Here is a 19,655-nt window from a genome sequence, read left to right as displayed (position 1 = left end):
TGAGAATGATTCAAAAGACCAGTTCCAAATAGGAAGCCTTCAAGTAAGTTCATTCTTCCAAGTTGATTCTTCAGGCAGTCTGTTGTCATTCGGCTTGACAAAAACAGTTACATTTGTATTTCCTTAAACTGTTGACCACCTAAGTGTTAATTTTTATAAATATACAGATGCCATAAACATCTATGTATTGTCAGTAACCAGAAAAATACATAACTGGTTAAATAGTGATAGTCAAACATCTGACGCTGAACTTTTAAACCACTGAAAATAAGGTGAGACAATAACCTTGTTCACGATTATTACAACGTATAATTGTAGTACAAACATTGTACATAGACAATATACATACATAATATATAAAGCAATGGAGTAGTAACAAACATTTATCTGGACACTCAAATGTTACCGATGTAACGATGTTGAGCCCTAATAAAGAAATACTATTGACTAAAAATAGCAAAACGAAAGACTTGTTCGTAACTTAATACACATGAAGACAGTTAAGATAGTGTAATTACACAAGTGTGATTTGTTTTATTAACCAATATTGGGCTGGTATGTTTGTGAAAAACAAAAGTACTGCAAACTTCCATATACTTTCCATTTTACGTCCCACTCAGGAGAAATGGCAGCTACGTGAGCCAATGGACAGCGTAGTTATACGGAATTGTCAAATCACAAAGCAAGTAGGCGGGCTGTTTTAATTCAAGGCTGGTTGATCTGTGCAGGTAAGTGAATATGGATTTCACATTCTGACATTTTAAAAACTGCGTTTTATTGTTTGTAAAACAGTGAAATAAGTATTTTTACTAAACACAACGACTGCAGAGTGGAAGAGGGATATGCCTGCAAGTTTCAATAACATTGCACAGTATTGAAAATTGCATACTTCGTTGAGGTTATAGTCAACAGGCCAAAATAGTGGTTCGTTCGTTCTACAGTAGGACATAATGTAGCTATAGCTAGGTCCAGGTGATAAATCCTTGCAAAGAAAGAAAACTTTAACGAATATTAAGTGATGAGTATTTGACATGTTATTTCACATAGGCCTAAAAAAATGTAAAGAATTGAACGGCTGTACAGAAGTGTCTGACAATCAGCTAATACAGAGGCCAAATAGCTAGCTACAGATATATCTGGCTAGCTATCTGGCATATTTTACCAGCCCCCCATTCAGTAATTAACGTTATACGCTAATTATCCCTATGGAAAATTCGTTTTGCATTACATTTAGAACTCATCTAGTCATTCTGTTCATGGGAGACTGTATAAGCTAATATTGAGATATTACTAGCTGTGATGCAAGGCGTAAGGCCAACTTCTTGCTCCTGCTAGCTATAGCTGTATAGCTAGCCACGTTATAGAAACGGTTTGAAGAATGCTCGCTTGCTGCACGTTTTTTCTTGTTACTTGTTGCAAAGAGAAGTAATGCTGCAAAATTTAATGAAAATGCACTGATTAAAAATATTAGAAACCATTAATATGAAGATTGGCTAGACGACATTCAAAAATGATTCAATGCTATAGCTACTGTATAACCAGTAGCCAAATTACCAAATTTGTTTTGAAAAATGTACAAAATTTAGATGTTTTCACGTAGCCTAGTAACTGGGCCACAATTTTATATTTATATTATTCGATATCATAAAAGCATAGTGATTTTAAAGAAAAGAGTTATTCTCATGTAAAATACAATTTGATAAACTGATAAATAATTGAAAATTTGTTGCACGACATAAGGTGAAGTTTAAATATGAAAATCTGTTTTCACCTCTTTTTCCAGTTCTGTTAACAATTAATTTCGGTAACGGGGTGGTCACAGTTTTAATTTATGGAGAAACGAAAAGACACAGTTGTAATGGCATTTCTACCGTGGTGTGTGTTCGGATATAGCTTGTCTCAGAATCATTGTATTTCTTCATTTTCCTCAGGCTGTTCTTGGAATATTGCTCGTTCTGGACTTGGACGAGGTCTTAAAATGATGGATATATCAGCACCGGTTTGGGATTTTGGAAACCCACAGAAGATGGATACTTTTTATCACAGGTAGGTGGTGTGATTCTCAGTTTGTTCAGTTGGTAAGCTATACTGTGATGGAATATTGAGCTGTCTGTTTAATCTTCTGCGTCTTGTACAGCCGATGGCTGATGTCTGCAGGATGGGTGTCGACTTAAAATTTGAATTAATTGAAAATAAAAATGGTTCCATTAATTCATGATGTAGGGCTTCGTTTCAGCCGCATCTCATTTTTACGGCAGGCAGCCAACATAGGGAAATGTCGTTTTAGCGCGTGGTGGCGCCACCTCAAAAGTCAAGAGAAATTGCAATGGCATAAATAATGAACTTTGTGGTCACGTGCGATTCCGTATTGTTGACAAGCAGCATAAGCGTGGTTCTACGCAACATCAGTTTGCTTAATAAAAAAATAGGCGTGGGTTTTCAAGAGTATAAAATTACATGCAGCTCGACGCGTTAAAAATGATGTCAAATTTTTTAACAGGGGTATAGCCAACATTGAATCCGAAAATAAATATTTTTTATGGCTGGTGTGGATGCAGTTCAGTATTACGGAAGCGGTACATTTGGTGTGTAGGCAAGTAGGTGTTAATTTTCTTTTTACGTGACCATTAAAAATGATAACATGTTTAGAGATTTCACCAGTAGAGAGAGGGAAAGAGCTGTCCCCACAAAGAGCACTGCGACACAGAAATGAAAGCCTGAACGTGCTTGGCGTTATGACGCGTGACTGCTTTTGCATAGTTGCATGCGCGTGGCACTGGTTTGAAGAATATTTTAATTGCTCCACCAAGGGCGTTTTGGAAATCTTTTACGCCACACGAAGTCATAATTTGCTCGTGTTCCATGAAGGCTACTGTTACCGTGTTGTGTGAGATGATACACCATGTGAAAAGCTCACTAAAGACGAAGTGTGTTCCGCTCTTGCTGGGGCGTCTTCCCTCCCGCCATCTCTCATACCCGCGCCCCGCCCCAGAATAAGAATTCAGTGCTTTTGCAATGCCAGTCAGTCAAGCACTGCGGTAATGTGCTGACCTCCCTCTAGCGGGGAACTAGTTGAATTAAAAAATATATACATATCTGACGTTAAAGTCCAGCCAAACATGTATTTGTTTTAGTCTGAATAATCTGTCCTGCATAAATTGACTGTTCTTGTGTTGGCCATTATGATTCTCATTGCCTTCATTTTCCCATAAATCTTGCCCTAATAATTTTTGACTTTTCAATTTTTCCTTAAATCTTGAGCCCGCCGAATAAACATTATTAATCGCTTGAATAGTTTACCAAGCTATATATCTTTACTTTCAGTGTAACTGTCGTTTAATTTCGGTAATGAGGCTCAAACAGTGGACTGGTGCATACTTATGTGTAAGTTATATTGCTACAGGTAGAGCCACTATGGCGTTCATCAACACGCAATTTCGGTTCGTTGCATGGTCTGCATATTATTGCGCACGTTGATGGTAAGCACCCTCTAGTGGTTCTGGCACCAACACGTACGTCCTCGATGTACCAGCCCTTCACTCTAGCGGCGAACAGGAGGAATGTCTCCCGCCGCGACTCTACTATCCGATTCTGTGTTTGTCAGACTCGAAATCCGAGGGAGAGGAGCGAGCCGCCATTTTCCGAGCGTCGCTCTCCCAGAACAACAAAAAATATTCAAGATAAACGTGGTAGATATTGCCAGATTTGATCAAGAAAGAGTCTGGAATAAAGCAACGCGGAAAACAATTGATATTGAAAAACAGTCGGACCGGAAAGGATCCAGTTTTTCGTTCTACAATATTAACTACCTAGCGAAGTCTGTTTCTTACTGGTTGTTGTTTCGCCCATTTCGTGATTACGAGATAAGAGCGACACGGGATAGCACACCGCGGAGCCCATTAGAAACGGGTTCGACTAGAAAGGAAGGGATTGTCCGCATTACGCTGTTATCCTTGTTATTATTTTTTTCTTTTTTATTTTCCTGCGAACTGCGGGGAATTGTTGCTGAAATTCCCCGGGACTCTGCCTCATCACGTGGTAGGTTCCTCCTTTTTCTTTGTTAGCTGTATAGCTAGCTAGCTTACTAGCTAGGCAGGCTGGGCGCCAGCTTGCTTGTTAGTTACTTTATTTCAACATTAGCACCGTATAAAATGCAGACAAAATAAATTGTGTTGATATCCGTGCATTTCGCTGCACCCGTGAATGTAGCGTACGTAGCTGCCTTTGTACTGAGTGACTGGCTGACCTTTTAAATTTCTGTCCGGCTACATAGACTATATAGATAGCAAAGTAGCTAGCTACGTTATTTGTTGTAATTTTGTAAAGTTATTTTTTTTTATAACCAAAGATAAATTGCCGATGGAAATGATGATGTAATAAGTTGGTTTTATTGCAGTAATATTTGGTTGAACTTAGCTGGATGGCTAGCTAACAGCTTCACTTCGCCTGCAAACGTTAGCGCTATCTACCGTTCTTAAAAACGGTCTGTCCTTGGCTTGTAAGCAAGCTTTACATGAATCGGTTTGAAATGCTAACATTTGGTGACTAGCGAGCGTACTACAAAATTATTGTAGCGTCAGCCAGCTTATTTAGTTTTTACCCTTTAGCTAGTTTGCTCATTTGACGAAATAACGTTCGCTCACAGAATTCATTCTTGGCTGGGGATACAGTGAGGTGGCTAACGTTATCAAGCAAGTAGGTTGCAAGTTAAGTTAGACGAGGGTTGTAACTAGAGAGTTAAAACTTTTTGCTTATTTGTTTGCATCTTTTTTATTGGCACATGTGTGCGTTTTAGAGTTTATTTTGATTTTTTTTCGTCGTTAGGCCGACGTTGGGTAATGTAATTTACGCGTAACCCGTATATGTGAGTGAATGGGTCAATAAACTTGAGCGCGCCCCATGCTCATCGGTGTATTACGTTGGCTAGCTAGCTTGTATCGATATATCATTTCTACGTATTTTGCAATATTCGCAGTAAAGGTGTGTATGGAATTTTAAGGCGCCACGTTTTCTCTCACCGTTTGCTAGCTTGGTAAAACAAAGTGCCTTATCAGTACCTAAACGTGCCAGCCTTCGCGCCTGAGGCTAAATTGGGGCTTTAACATAAGTTATAGCTCACTACTTAGTTGAACGAGGATTATTGGGAAATGAATGTGTCCTGAGTTTGGACAGTGTCTAACGAATGCAGTTTGGCTCTAAGCCTTACACAGTGACACAGGTTCACCATCCGAGGCGTTTTAAATATCCGTCTTTTGGCATATTGTGACAACAATAACGTTACCTCATCTGATTTGAGCGGACGGGGGAGTTTTCTGTAACTGGGTGAATTACATAATCTGCCTTTTGAGTTCTGGCGGTGCACATACTGTCACTAGCCCCTGCTGTAGCTACATTGTTTTTTTTATTTTAGCTACTTTTAAGATCCTGCCTAACCAGGTAATCAGTTTTGTTCTATTTTCTTTGTAGTTCGTATTAACTAAATATATGGTTCCCTTAATGAACCTACGTTGAACTTTAACCTGATTGTTTGCTCGCTTTGTAATCTATTATGCACAATTTGCCTGTCTTTGCTTAAGCTTTAATGATTTAGACTAGATATTTAAATTTTTTTAAATTATTTTTGCACTAAACATTCTCTCCTCAGTTTTGCCATGTGTTTGTCCAAAAATAAATCTTGTTCTGATGACTTTGTGCTTGGACGGGTCTCTCCCTGATTGAGGGTTTATATTTGAATATTAAAGCAGCAGTTTTGTTGCTTTCATTATGATGTAGGCAGTCAAAAGACCTTTGTATTTATGGAAGGTTCAGGGTTGGGTAGCTGTGTGATTCTTCTTAACTGGTTTCAAAGTACATAGATGTGAAAACCACAGGGCAACCCAAGGGCAAGCATCAGATGCTTTAACTGCTTCGAAGTAATGAACAGGGGCACATCTTCTCCTCCCCCTAGTCAGCCTTTGGTACTAGCCAGCATAAAAGCTGATTGACACACAAATGTTTGCATCAGGTTGGAAAACATTCATAATCACTGACTAACCTGATTCGCTCACTGCTCAGCATTTTTTTTTTTTTAAAGATCTGACTCATTCAACACCTCAAAATGACCGTATCATTTCATGTATGGTGGCCACAGACGAGCTTGTCTTTGACTGAGTCGGAGCTTGGAAAGAAGGGAATGTAAGCCAGCCAGGTGTGTCGCTGGTGACTGAAGTCGTATTTGGCCCTTCAGTCCCCACTCGTGTAAGCATTGGTGTGGAAATGCTGCCCCTTAACTCCAGATCTGAAGAATGTGCTCCCTTAATCCCAGCTCTGTGACTGTGCATTGGAGCAAAAGCAGAAGGTCAGTGGTTGGAAAATGTTTTAACATAATGTCCTGTCAGTGATTCTGTGGCCCTCAGTGCAAGTGTGTGCATGCGGTAGTCATAAATGTTCTGCATGCTTTGTATAGTTTTCATTTTGTAGGTGAGGGAGGTGCTGAAGCATTGCCTTTATTTTGAGCTTTTGGTTTATTTTTGTCCTTTTGTGGTCAAAGGCAGTGGAAGTGAATGTACGTAACAATCCCTTTATCAAGATATTTCAGCAGTTGTGCATAACCTTCATCTGGCGGTTGAGGGGGAGAGGGCAATGAAATGTAGTGTTGCTGTTGAAATTGGATTTCTTTAGACTGTTTAAAAAAAAAAAAAAAAAACTGGTTAATCTTCTTTAAAACCAGATGTTTGGACCTTTATTTACCAGTGAAATCTTGCATAAATAAAGGAACTGTGAAATAACTTGAATATCTATTGAATTGCATGTTGAAATTCCATAAATATGAATATAGGAAATGTAATTTGTCAGCATAGGTTAAAAGGCTGTTGAACGCTCCACATATTCTTTAAACTTGCTTGTATACAGTGTTTTACATTTTAACCAGTATGGTAATTGTCATGTCTTGGTACTCTGGATAATCCTAATTCAAGGCTGTTAGAAAGCAAAACCATCTGAAGGAGAATAAACACATCAGTGGCACCTCGAATCCTCTAATTCATTTGTGATCGCTCAGGGGTCATGCCTGTGCTTCATTACCTGTGCTCACCTTGAGCCTGATTTAGACTAAATTTTACATGGGAACACATACTTGAAGGTATGTGTGTGTGTGTGTTTCTGTTTCCTATAGAACATGGATACTCAAATCTGGACTTTGAATCCAAATCCAGCCCTGGTTTCTTTTCCCCCTTGGTAATTAATGAAGCAGTTAGTGCTACTGATTGGCTAGACTCTATTCACACCTGACTTCCAGGTAAAGGGAGGGTGGAAAACCAGCAGTTCTTGGACCTCGAAGGCCGTGATTTGAGTAACGGCTCGAGAATGTCAAAATGCGGGCAGTGGAGGAAACCTTCCAGGAAGTGAGGTGGTGTGGAGAAGATGGCTGGGAGGTGTTGGCTGAACTCCACTGATCCGGCCTCTAGAAAGTTCAGAACCAAGATTAGAAGGACCTTGCAGACATGTGTCCCTTAGGACCAGGAGGGACATAGGATAGGATGGCTAATCCAGCTGTAAGGGAAGGGACAGTCCCTGGCCTCTTGTTTATGTTGTTTGTGCTGTCATTGTAACCTTCCTGAAATAACCAGCCGTCGACATGATTCTCACACGCGTCTAGTCACATATGAGAATTGGGTAGATGGCTGGGTAACCCTTATTTCGTAAAATGAGGGCAAATGAGTGTGAATATTGTGACACTTGTGCATTTTGCCAATTAGGCTCATATCCATTTCCATGCAGTTCCTGTAGCATTGATGTTAACATTCTGTTAACATGGTGGAAATTTTAGGGTTTAGCTGGAAAGAAGGTTAGCACGGGCACTTTATTTTCTGAGATTTATCATGGTGTCATTCAGTAATTGCTTAAAACAATTGGTATCGGTGCAAAGCCTCTCCGTAATTGTGTTTAAAGGTGGGAGATCCTTTCATTTGGATACTTTTTGTGTTGTTGTGGAATCAGTTTGTTTCCTTCAGTGAAACTGTGAATAGGCCCATGTGGGAATAGCCAGGACAGCTGTTCTTTGACAAAATGTGCTTTGAAAGAACAATTTAAAATATTTCTTTCATTTCCTTGGAGCTGAGAAGGCTTTTTTATATAAAGCAAAGTAGTTTGAATCGTAGTCAAATGTCTTCACAAAACCGAGTGTTGGAGCACAATCTGTTACTGTGTGTAACTTAACTTTTAAGTTGTAAACTGCTTGGTCTCCACAGGCTTGTAAGCTATTTCCTGGACATATGTTCAATTAAAAATGGTATACATACATGTAAGGCATTAGTCATGCATTGTGGATGCTTTTCTTAAGTCAGGTAAGTTTGAAGCATTATCTGCTTTGTTGAAACTGGCTGGGATTCAGTAAATATTGACCCTGAACTTTGACATACATTTGTAAGGAATCATAATTTTTCTCGTTCACATACAGTTTGAGTTAATCGTGAGAACTCACCAAACTGAGTCTGTGGGGCGGGGGAAGTGTAAGTAACGTTTGCATTTACTTGGAAGGCTGCTTTGGGCTACCACTTTTACAGTACCCGTGTCAGTTGGTTGTGCCTTAACTGCCATTTCCCCCCATTGACATCACACTTTATTTCAATGAAATAACACTGTAATTGTTCAACTGCTGGAAAGAGACTTTTGGAAAATGAAACAAAAGTATACAGCGAAACCATAGTTCATTTGTAGGTTATAAATTTCTCCTGAATGCAAAATCTGAAAGGTTTTTGAAGCATGAATGCGGGCATTTTCTTCCAGGATTGCCCAACTTTTTTTCTTTTTACCCTTTTCAATCTTTTATTCAGTGAATGTCAAGTGTCCCCTGTCCCCCCTCATGCATTTTGTGAAATGCACTAATTGCATTTAGCGCTCATGGTTACTAACTTAATGCATACAAATTCTTTCTTAGTTCTGGTAAAGTATAGATGAGTGAAAACCTCTTTGCTAAATGTCTGTGTGCACATTCCTCTTGAATTTGTACATGTATATAATTGATCGTTGCTCTCTGCTCAACTCATTACGTAGATGCATTTTGTGTGGAAACGATTTAGAGAAGTCCATTTGTATCACAGAATGGAAATTCTACTTTCAAATATTGGTCCACGGTCTTGTCTGTGGTTCTGCCATTCAGGATTTTTCAAATAGTGCGGAGTTTCACTGAGAGCCGTCCCTTTCATTGTGCGGCGAACGCAGCCATGAAAATGAGTAGGTTAATGTAATTACAGACCTCCTTCGCAGTTAATTCAATGCGACCAGCGCAGACTTGCATGGTGGCTGTCTCTGTACAGGGGGCCGCTGTTTGTACGGGATGGAATGGCTCTGATTGTTCCACTAGGGTGGGCTTATTTATATTCCCGCTTACTTTGTGTGTGAACAAGAGGCAAGAAGTGGTTCTTGACTGTTCTGTGTTCATAACGAGCGAGAGCGATTGTCTGTTTTTGGAACTGGCGCCGAACTGCTGCCGTGCAGATGGGCGCGAGGAGCAAGCTGAAAACAGGCTTTGATGGAGAGACCGTGCCCTTAAGACAGCGTTCAGTTTGGTGCGCGTTGAGTTTGAATAGCGATGGCAGTACCGTATCTTGGGTGTGTGCCCTGCAGTCCTTGAGATGGCTGGTGGTTTCTGGCTTGGCGATTAGAAAGAATGATTTACGGTGTCGTTTTTGTCGCCGGAGTGCTGGACGTTTCATTAAATGGACTTTTGACCTGACTTACGGCGCAACTTGGTTATACTCAGTCCTGTAAGCAAGAGATGCCATCTGGAATGGAACTTCTCTAGGGTGCTCATTTTCGTCTGCCATGGTGTATGTAGGATGAATGAGGCATGAGCATGATAAAGACACAAAAAATAAACTGGTACGTTTTCGCAAGATCGGTGCCAGTCATATTAACGGACTTTTACTTTGACTGTACTGGGGGGGGGTTAGGGTAATTTTAGGGTAATTTAGGGGGTAATTTTTTTTTTCTGATGGTCGAAATCTTTGCTCTTCTCTTGTTAAAGTGCTTCCGCTTTCCTTGTCGCCAGTGACTGTAAAGCCTTGCTTCCTTCAGTTAATAGACATCTTGGCTGTGTGAGGGCATCTTTAGCCCCCTTGTTGTCGGTGAGTATTGTCTTGGGCCTCACCAGAGGGTGTCCGATGTCCGCCCAGGGCCTCGGGATTGAAAAAGAGGCTGCTTGAGATTTGGTTCTTCCTTCTTTTCCCAGGCAGTTCAGTACAGTGAATTCTGAAGAAATCTCAATCTGCATAGTTGGCTTTACTTAAGGCCTGAGGCCAGTAATTTTACCTGAACTGGCTCTACCTTGGCTTTCCTTTTTAAGTGGTTTGAGCTTTTTAAATTATTATTATTATTTTTTTTAATAACCCTGCAAGCATTGAAATGATGACTGAGTACGTGCTTGAAACATGCCACGCTGAGCTTGAACTTGTGTTCACAATTAGGTACAGTCTAGGGTAGACGAAGTGCAGTGTTCTGTTTGTTAAAGGGCGTAGTTCGACTCCTGTAGCATTTTGATTGTCCACCGTGCCTGTCGCACCCTCTTCAGTCCCCGGACGGCATCCTCAGGATTGCGGTCTGTGAGTGGAAAACCTCCCAAAGGCACCGCATTTAAAACCGTTCAGTGGGGGGGACTTCCAGTGGGGTTCACCTTTGAGGACGCTAGTCTCAATTCATGAGCCGCGTGTTCATTTCTCACCTTCCAGTGACACTTCAGTTGAAGCCCTTGCTCTCCTTGCCCATTTTCCGGCGCAGTTGGGGTCTGCGCCAGGTGGGGTTGCTGATTTGGGTGAAACCTTCCCTCCGCTCATTGGTTCAGTTTACTTGTCCGCTAACAGTATTGGTATGATTGCAGAATTGCTGCCCTTGCCCTGCCATTATCTTCCTTTTGAATGTGCTGCAACAAACGCATGGCTGTATAAGATTTAATTGCTCTTGTAGTCCATTTCAGGAAGCAAAGGTCAGTATAGGAAGGTAACTGTGCTTTAAACATGTCCTGCTGGGAGCGTGTTTCTTTTTTTATATTGTTTATGTGTTGGAGAGTGTGCAGATGAAAGTGATAGTAAAGCTGCCTTGAAGTGTGCGTCTCACAGATCTGTTGAAAATATTATTGTAGTGTAATTGGTTTACATTTCCGAGCTCGTGCTACTTGTGATGTCACGTTACCCTTTAATGCTCCTGGGCCTGTGCTTGCCAGTTGTGCAACTGTCTCTCAGGGGAGTTCTGTCTGTGAGTTGCTCTCAGTGTGAACCCATAACTACCCCCACACTCCTGCCCGTAATGGAGAATGTCCCTTTTTTCCCCCCTCTGCAGGGACCAATTCAGATGATATCTTGCAGCTTATGTTTATCAAATAAGCATTTAGTTGCACATGCTTGAAACCAGCTAGTTTGCAGTATGTTTTAGACTACCTTAATTGTGATTTTATATATATATATATATATATATATATATATATATATATATATATATATATATATATATTTAAAAATAATCTTCGACATCATTACCAAATTCTTGGCAGGCAGGTTAACCAGCTTGCAACTTAAATATCTGAAATGTAGTCTCCCTCATTACTGCCCTCATGTCAATCTTACACTGTCATCTATTACTATGTATGAACAAGAGTGCTGCTCCTATCCCTTCTGTACAATAGTCTATCTTAAATTGGCAAGATATGAGGGCAAGATGACTATCTATCTACTCCGTTTTCCTCTCCTTTAAAGCGAACAAGCTGTTTTAGTTAATGTTTAGTGTGATAGTAAGTAAAGAATTACAAGCATTTCAATATGGAGCCATCTGGGTTTCAGTTGGCTAGCTGCCATTCCATAGTTTTATTGGAATTATTTTTTATTTTTCTACCTCAGTTGTGAATTAAACGAGTGAAATCTAATTTGAAAATCCACTTATTAGTGAAGTAGTTTGTAGTTTGGCACTTAGTAGTTTGCCTGGCTTGTCAGCACTGTTTGTGTTGTGCATCAGTTTGTCATTGTTTATCATCTAATTCATGTCTCCAAGCTCCAAAGCTTTAAAAATAGATATTAGTGAAAATACCACTTTGTAATAGAGCGACTTCTGGTCAAGCTATCTTTGTATTGTTTTTATTGAAACTGCTCATTGAACTTGTTGCGTTTCTTCGTTATTAGGCTAATATGCAGATTCCTGAACGCAAGCCTCTGTGCAGCCTCTACAAAATAACACATTTTATGCAAATGTGGGTTGCCTATGAGATTCATTGCAGTTTTGATGACATGTTATCACATGCTAATAACAGTACTCAGTATGCATGTCTATTCAGCCATTTAAGCTTTTTGTTTGTTTTGTTTTTAAGTTGATGGGATATATAGTGAGTATCTCTGAACACCCAAGATGTGACTTGCTCAGAATGGCAGTAGTCTTTAGGAATGGACTCTATACTTTGAATAAATCCTTTTTGATTTGGCTATCTTTCAGATTTTTTTCATTTGTTAGAATGTTATACACATTTCCATTTTGGTGCTTGGTTTTCAAATATTGTGGTGCCAAATGTCTTTAGAGCCTATATGTTTATGTATATGTTTCATGGCCAAAAGTATGTGGACACATGACATACAACAGTGGTGTCAAACTCGTGCCATGGAGGGCCGTGTGTATGCAGGTTTTCATTCCAACCAATTAATGCTCCCTTAATTGAGTCCAATTACTCATTCAGCCATATCCGTTTAAGTGCATTGAAGCACAGAATATAAGAAAATTTTTATTTAGACAATGCGGGTCACCATAGACGTCGGGTCACCATTGTGCACAAACCTGCATCCCTAATTCAGCAAATAATTTAACTAATTATATAATCAAGATCTGAAGCTGGAATGAAAACCTGCATACACACGGCCCTCCATGGCACGAGTTTGACACCACTGACATACAACATCTCATCCAAAAGTATGGGCATTAGTATGGAGTTGGTCCACTCTTTCCTCCTGTAACAAACTCCACTCTTCTGGGAAGGCTTTATATCAGATGTTGGAGCGTTGCTGCTGGGATTTGCTTCCATTCAGCCAGAACAGCATTTGTGATTGGGCGTTTAGGCCTGGCTCGCAGCTTGCCTTCCAATTGGAAGGTGTTGGATGGGGTTGAGGTCAGGGCTCTGTGCAGGCCAGTCAAGTTCTTCCACACTGTTCTCGACAAAACTATTTCTATATGGACCTTGCTGTGTGCCTGGGGTCAGGAAACAGGAAAGGGCCTGCTCCAAACTGTTGGGGAAGCACAGAATAGTCTAGAATGTGATTGCATGCTGTAGCATTAAGATTTGCCTTCACTGGAACTGAGGGGCCTAGCCAAAACCATGAAAAAAGACCAAGGAACATTCGAATACTGTATATATTCGCATAGTGTATATATTCTCTCTATGAAAGTTGTTTTTTTACATTTTATATCTGTATTGTAATGCAGAGTTTTTTAAAAGTCTTATTTTCTTTCTGAGCATTGTAATTGGATAGGCTATATAGAACAACGTGTCAAATTATTGCCAGTCAACAGCCCATAGTTGTACTGCATTGTCAACGCACATTGGTGAATGTTTGAATATGAAGAACTGTACATCATTATCGACCTGGTTTAAGGGTAATAAATTAATAAAATGATATCTAGCCAAGCCTAGGACTTTGTTATTGATTTCATGATTCGTAGTCAACAACTGTTCCTGTTAAAGCAGTTTACAACTTTAAATAAACCCTCATGTTGTTGTCCCGCCTTAAATTCCTTGCCTCCAGGGTCTTCAGTTTTTCCCTTGCGTGTTAAAATGCACGTTTAGTGGTTACAGAGAATGGCTGTTTTATGGGAACACAGCAGTGTAGAATGGTTATTTCTTTATTGGCTGTTGGAAGTACCTCACTGTTGCTACAGTGAGCAGAAATGGCTGGATTTCTGGACTTGTGTCCACGGGCAGCTTGGGTGTTGCCTGCTGGAGCAAGTGTAACCTTTTGCAGTGTCTGATGTGTTTTGTGTAATAATGTTTTAAATGTGTAAGACTTAAGGGGGTGCATGTGCTCTTGTCAACAGTGGTAGAAAACAAGTGGCACATCTGCTAGGGAAATGAAAGCTGAATCGAGGCCAAAGGCCGAACGCATTTATGCCGCATTATGGGAAAGGGGGATGGATCTGCTGACTAGCACAGGTGCCGGACAGCTCGGTTTGGATTCCTGCATTCTAGCTCTTACCAACAGCATTCTTCCGATTGTCCTTGGTGTGCATTAAATACCTCAGCAAAATCTGGTTTTAAGGGCGACATGTTGCAAAATCTTTTGCTAATGCAAGGTTAGACAGCTGTCTGGGTGTGCAGTGACTTGTACGTACCCATGTGCAGGACAGTATGCCATATTGCGCAATCATGTGACAGCCTCGTGTCCAATAAGGGGGCCGACTCGTTCAAATGACACCATAACCGGAAGCTGATTGATGCAGGTTTTGTAGGTCCACCATTTTTGCAATTAACACCAGTCTCCGCAATATAAAAAGTGTATACTTCCGTGGCCAAAGTGTTTGCGCATGTTTTTGATGACCATAAAGGGATCCAGTGCAAATGAGGAAGGGGAGTAGCTTCTTCATTTTATTTAAATGGAATGTGTGTGCCTAGAGAAACATTCATACCACTACAAAATCCTCTCCAAACGTACGTTTCGACACGCACTCAGGCATACGCAAATGGTATCCTCAATGCTCAAACATAACCAAATGCTTTTTGTGAAATCATTTCTAGAAATTCCCTGGCATTCCGCATTTGTGTAAATTCCAGTTTTTAAACCCAGATTCTGTGATTCTGTCCACAAAAAAGTAACATATGAGACCCTATTTATGTATACTGGTATTTCTGGGCTACCAAAACATCAGTTGGGCCATCAGATTTGGGCCTTTTTGGTAGCCCAAAGGACTACCACACCAATTAACAAGACCTCTCAGATGGCTTCTCTAGTTCCATATTTAGAGGGTTACTATCATTACCCAAGAAAGATGGCTTTGTAATTTAAAAAAGCAAAGCAAAAACAAAGGAATTTTTAAGAATAGTATCCTGCCTTGGAAGTCATTACACATTTGTATGCCAGACTTTGACATTGTAAAATAAATAAATAAATAAATAAAACGGGGGGAAATGTTGTTGGAGCACCAGTACATTGAAGGTCATCCCAAAGCACACAGTATCTGATGATGTGTTGTGGCAGTGATCACCTTTCTCCCCAGGCAAATAAGAACTTTGACTCACCTTTTTTTAATTTTTGTACCGCTTCAACGGTAACACAAATAAAACAGAAAGCAAAGGCCTTTAAAGTGGTGTGTTCTTATAAAGGACACAGCAAACCGATTCATCATTCCATATCACAATAAGCACCCTTCTTTGCTTTCTGAGGCCACATTCAGTTCCTTGTTTGCTAGTTAGTAAGCCATTACGTACTAGTTTCTGCCCTGGCAACGTTGTAGTCTAACACTAACAGAAACCCTTGCCACCTTGAGCTGTGGCTGAATCTAACTTGGTGCAAACTTTCCACTATAGAATGTTCTAGATCACTTGTAAGTTGTACTGCTTTGTTCGGGAACATATTTTGGAAATATGGTTTGGTGCAGTGCTGCCTCCAAGCTTTGTGCGTATAGATACAGCTTAATTGAGAGACACTCAGGTTGTCAGTGTACAGTTGTTGGATGAGGTTAGGGAACCCCATCCCATCCTTAACAGTTACGTGATGCATTGTTGATTCTGTGTACGTTCACTTGATATGTTTTACCACCACTTGTCAGGAATGGGAAATGGAGGACTGTGCCTCCAGTTTCTTAAGAAATTAAGGTTTTCCATTTTATTTTTCAGTTGCACTGGCCCTGTTTGGTAGCAGTTAATGTAGAAGTAACTATAACGCAGGTCTTTAGAATTGTATCATTATTAATCCCCCTGCCGTGGCTATTTTATTGTACCATTAGCGTAATGTTCCCAGTACCTCTGTTTTACAAATCAGGATTGTTTGCAGTGAAGGCCAGCAAGTGAAAATCTCTCGTGTTTATTTTTGTTTTGCCATGGGTAGTACCTCCCAAACTGTGATATGCAGACTCTATATTCATTAGCCAGAAAAAGCCCTTCCGGCTGTATTTCGCAAGATCATACATTGCAAGTCCTCTGATTGAAAATTGCACCAAAGCACAAATCCGCCTGTGTCAAGCACAAGTGCAAAGCACTCTATTTAAATATTTTGGGTCAGGATGCAGACCCCCCTACTCCATTGAAATGGTACACGTTCCTTTCATGTCGCCTGCAAATATGGCACAAGTCACAATTGTTTGATTTTCAAAGTTCAGTATGAAGGTGATATTTTAAGTAGCATTTGCAATCTTAATTATCATAAATTTCTGACCGACCTTTTATCCTTGAGGCAGTACATTTTCTTTTTAGTATATGTATTTTCAATGCATAAAAAAACATCCAGGTGCTGAATGTCACTTTGATGGACATCAGAAGAAATATACCTCACTGAATTAATTTGAAGCATGAGGCAAAACAGGTTATGATGGTCTCTTTGTTTGGGGTGTTAATGTGGTGACCAGCCATGTGCTACTGGTAATGTCTTGTGTGTGTATTGAAGGGAAACTTTCACGGAAATGGGGGCATTAGAATACTTTGAATAAGTGTGAGATCATTTGGAGAGGATTCATAGTGAGGGAGATCATTTGCAGGGGTTTTCCTGGCTCAAAATAGGACTTAGAACTGCGGTCTGGCTTTTCTGCCGCTGCCTCGAAGCGTTATCTCACTGTATGTCACTACATTTGGAATGTACTAAAGTTCTGTAAAGTCTTCCAAGAGAACACCACAATGCATTGATGCAGATTATAAAAAAGAAACGTTTGGCGAAAATAAAAAAAATTGCAATTTTTAATTCCAGTTAACACATTGTAAGGGGTAATATCACAGCATGTCTTGAAATACATTTCTTTTTTGTCACTCAAAACCTAGGGTACAATATTAGACTTAACTTAATGAATCCACATAGGTGGCACCTTCATGTATTTAAATAATTATTATACATTCACTCAAAGAATGCTTGCACCATCCTTATTTGTCACTGGTGTTACTTGTAGGGGACAGTCACCATAAATGTAACCGTTTGTGGATTTTGGTCATTTACTCAGGAAATACTTATGTATCACTATGGAATTTTACAGTAAATGAAAACACCCTATGATGTGCATACGCTGGTGTTTTTATCTGCGCATACTAATATTAATCACGAAAACACATTTCCAATGGTATCATGAGACCAGCCACATCCTCAGATTATGAGGCATGTGGCTTTATTCATGAAAAAAGATTGTGTAAACATTCACTCACAAGCACAGTCATAACTTACCGTGAAGTGAGTTATGGCAACATCCAAATTGATGAGGAAAGTAGCTTTTTGTTTTTCTTAACACCCACGAAAGCTTTAACCAAGCGAATGGCCCGCCATACAGACCAATCTGGTGTGTGCTCATTATAAATGCCTGTGTCCGGGTGGCTGTTTTTTAAAATTCTGAATTTTTCCCCCCTCTCCCCCCCAGTGGTCACTTGGTGCATGAAGAACATGTGGCTATTTCGACGTAGCAAGCATATCAGCTAAACGCGTTTAACATTCAACACTAGACTAACTTAAAAAGTCCCAAACACGCTCATGAGTAAAATTGAATTAATCTTTGAAATAATTCATTTCCATAGAATTGCCAAATCCCAAACTTTCATTCCATTGTAAAGAGATTGTTTATTTGCACGAACCATTAGTGCATGTTTTGGATATTTTCGTGGAATTGTGTCCTATTATTTTGCATAATGATGTATAACTTCAGGTCCGCAGATCCCTCTTGAATAAACTGGCCAACTGACCTATAAAACTCCATTATGAAGGTAGGCAGTTTCTGTTGAATATAAGGTCTGTAGCGGACGCCTGACTGACAAGCAGCAATGGTTGTCAGCACTCTCCGTCTTATTCTTTTATGCAAGTAAGCTGATTCAACTGAAGTCAATTTAGCAGTTCAAAGGTTGCAGGTAAACTTGAAAAACTTGAGTCAAAACGAAAAACTTGAATTGCAGTACCATGACCATCTTGTACCAATAAATGCTCAGACTATTGGTAATTGTTCTATGGGTGTTTCCCCCCCCCCGCCCCCTTGCCATATAGGTAGTTTGAAAAAAACAATTTGTCAGCCCACCGAAGACATTTCAGTGTTCGAAAAACCCTGATTTCAAACAACCATAACTTGCGAGTGGGTTGCGAAATAAGCTCCAGATGTTTTCCATCTATTTCTGGCGTGTTGATAAATCACTGGGAGAAGTGGGTTTCTGTATCGGCAGAGGCTGCCCCTTCGAGAGGGAGTTCTTCATCGTACGTAGCATTTTAGAGTGGGTAAAACCCGGATTCGTGCTTCCGGAATCCTCCGCGCTGCTGTCATTTTAAAGCACTCCCGAATGAACGCGCCATCAGTTTGTTTCACGTGATATTGCAAGACGGCAAATAGACCCCACGACAGTGAATAATACCGAATCATACGTTTGTAGTTCGCTTCAAAAAGCGTATGTCGCTTTTATTGATGGGACATGATTGATACATACTGTTCCTAGAAATGTACTGTTAAAAGTGAACAGCTGGGTCCATTGAAACCGACTTCATCGCTAGACATCTCGGTGATATTGGAAAAATAGGCAAATCGGAAGACGCTTTGTCCAGTACAATCATCCCTTCTGTTTGTGCTGGTCTTGCATCTTTAAAAATGTATGCCCGGGAGATCCATCCTTGAGTTTTGTGTGGCAATCCGTTCCAAAATCAGTGTTTTCACAGATCAGTTTGAAAGTAGGACGTCTCAGCAAATAATTATGTAGTTGCCTTTCTTTTTTTGAGCATTTTGAGTATATTTATTTTGACAGTGTAGCTCCAGGAATTTAACTGTAGTTAAAACGACCACGATTGCTTCAATAGCCCACGTATTAGTGGATATATCGAATCCCTTGAGCGCCGACGGTTTGACCAGCTACATGCTGCAGACGAGGCTTTAAAGGACTTGTCGAGATGCAGGTTCCGTATTGTTTAACTGTCAACAGCTTTCTTTGCTGCAGTACCTTTTTCCCCGTTGTGTAGCCGGCATTCTGCTCAGTCAGATGTGGCACGATAAGCGCAGGCCGGTCGTCGCGTCCTCTTGAGATTGAGAAACTGCTGCGTTCATATATGATGCAAAAGAGTCTAGCACCGTGTGAAACTTCACAGGCCATAAAAAATCTAGAAAAACGGGAAATGCTTACCTGCCGTTCTGTCGTAAGCGCCCAACAGAAAAAGAATGGAGAACTACAGAATTAGTTTATTCCAAGGACAACTGCTGTCACATTGCAGGAGAGGAAGATCACACCTTTTGGATTCCCATGTTTGGAAATGGAAATGCGTTCGGGGAATGTTTTCTGTTGCATATGGGTGCCAGCTGTAAGATTCTTTCCTTGTCAGCGATTTTTTACAAGGCTACAAATCTGCATGAGTTAATGTTTTGAACCCTCTGTGTTGCTGACTTTTAAAGCATATTGTGAGAGTGAGAAAGTAGAAAGTAGAATTGGACCTTTCTCTTTTTCACCGCGTGTTTTTTTTTTTTGGGAGAATGGGCTGCAAATGGTTCCAGTCCAGTCG

At 40.3% G+C, this 19,655-nt stretch overlaps 1 protein-coding gene across 6 annotated transcripts in view; it reads left to right on the top strand.

The window, feature by feature from the left end:
* The first annotated feature begins 703 nt into the window (after positions 1–703).
* The window catches only part of LOC118221281 (KAT8 regulatory NSL complex subunit 1-like), a 62,091-nt gene continuing 43,139 nt past the window's right edge, over positions 704–19,655 (top strand). For 2 of the 6 annotated variants that reach the window (XM_035406211.1, XM_035406209.1), the window contains exon 1: positions 3,493–4,038. The gene's annotated coding sequence lies outside the window, so the exon portion shown is untranslated. Of the gene's footprint in view, positions 729–1,931; positions 2,047–3,492; positions 4,039–5,951; positions 6,338–19,655 lie in introns of those variants that run through there. The other 4 variants (XM_035406210.1, XM_035406205.1, XM_035406206.1 and 1 more) reach the window with 3 other exon arrangements.

Source organism: Anguilla anguilla, chromosome 2 (assembly GCF_013347855.1).
Source record: "Anguilla anguilla isolate fAngAng1 chromosome 2, fAngAng1.pri, whole genome shotgun sequence".
Taxonomy (NCBI): domain Eukaryota; kingdom Metazoa; phylum Chordata; class Actinopteri; order Anguilliformes; family Anguillidae; genus Anguilla; species Anguilla anguilla.
Note: the sequence above shows the minus strand (reverse complement) of the source record. Positions and strands in the feature narration are given on the sequence as shown.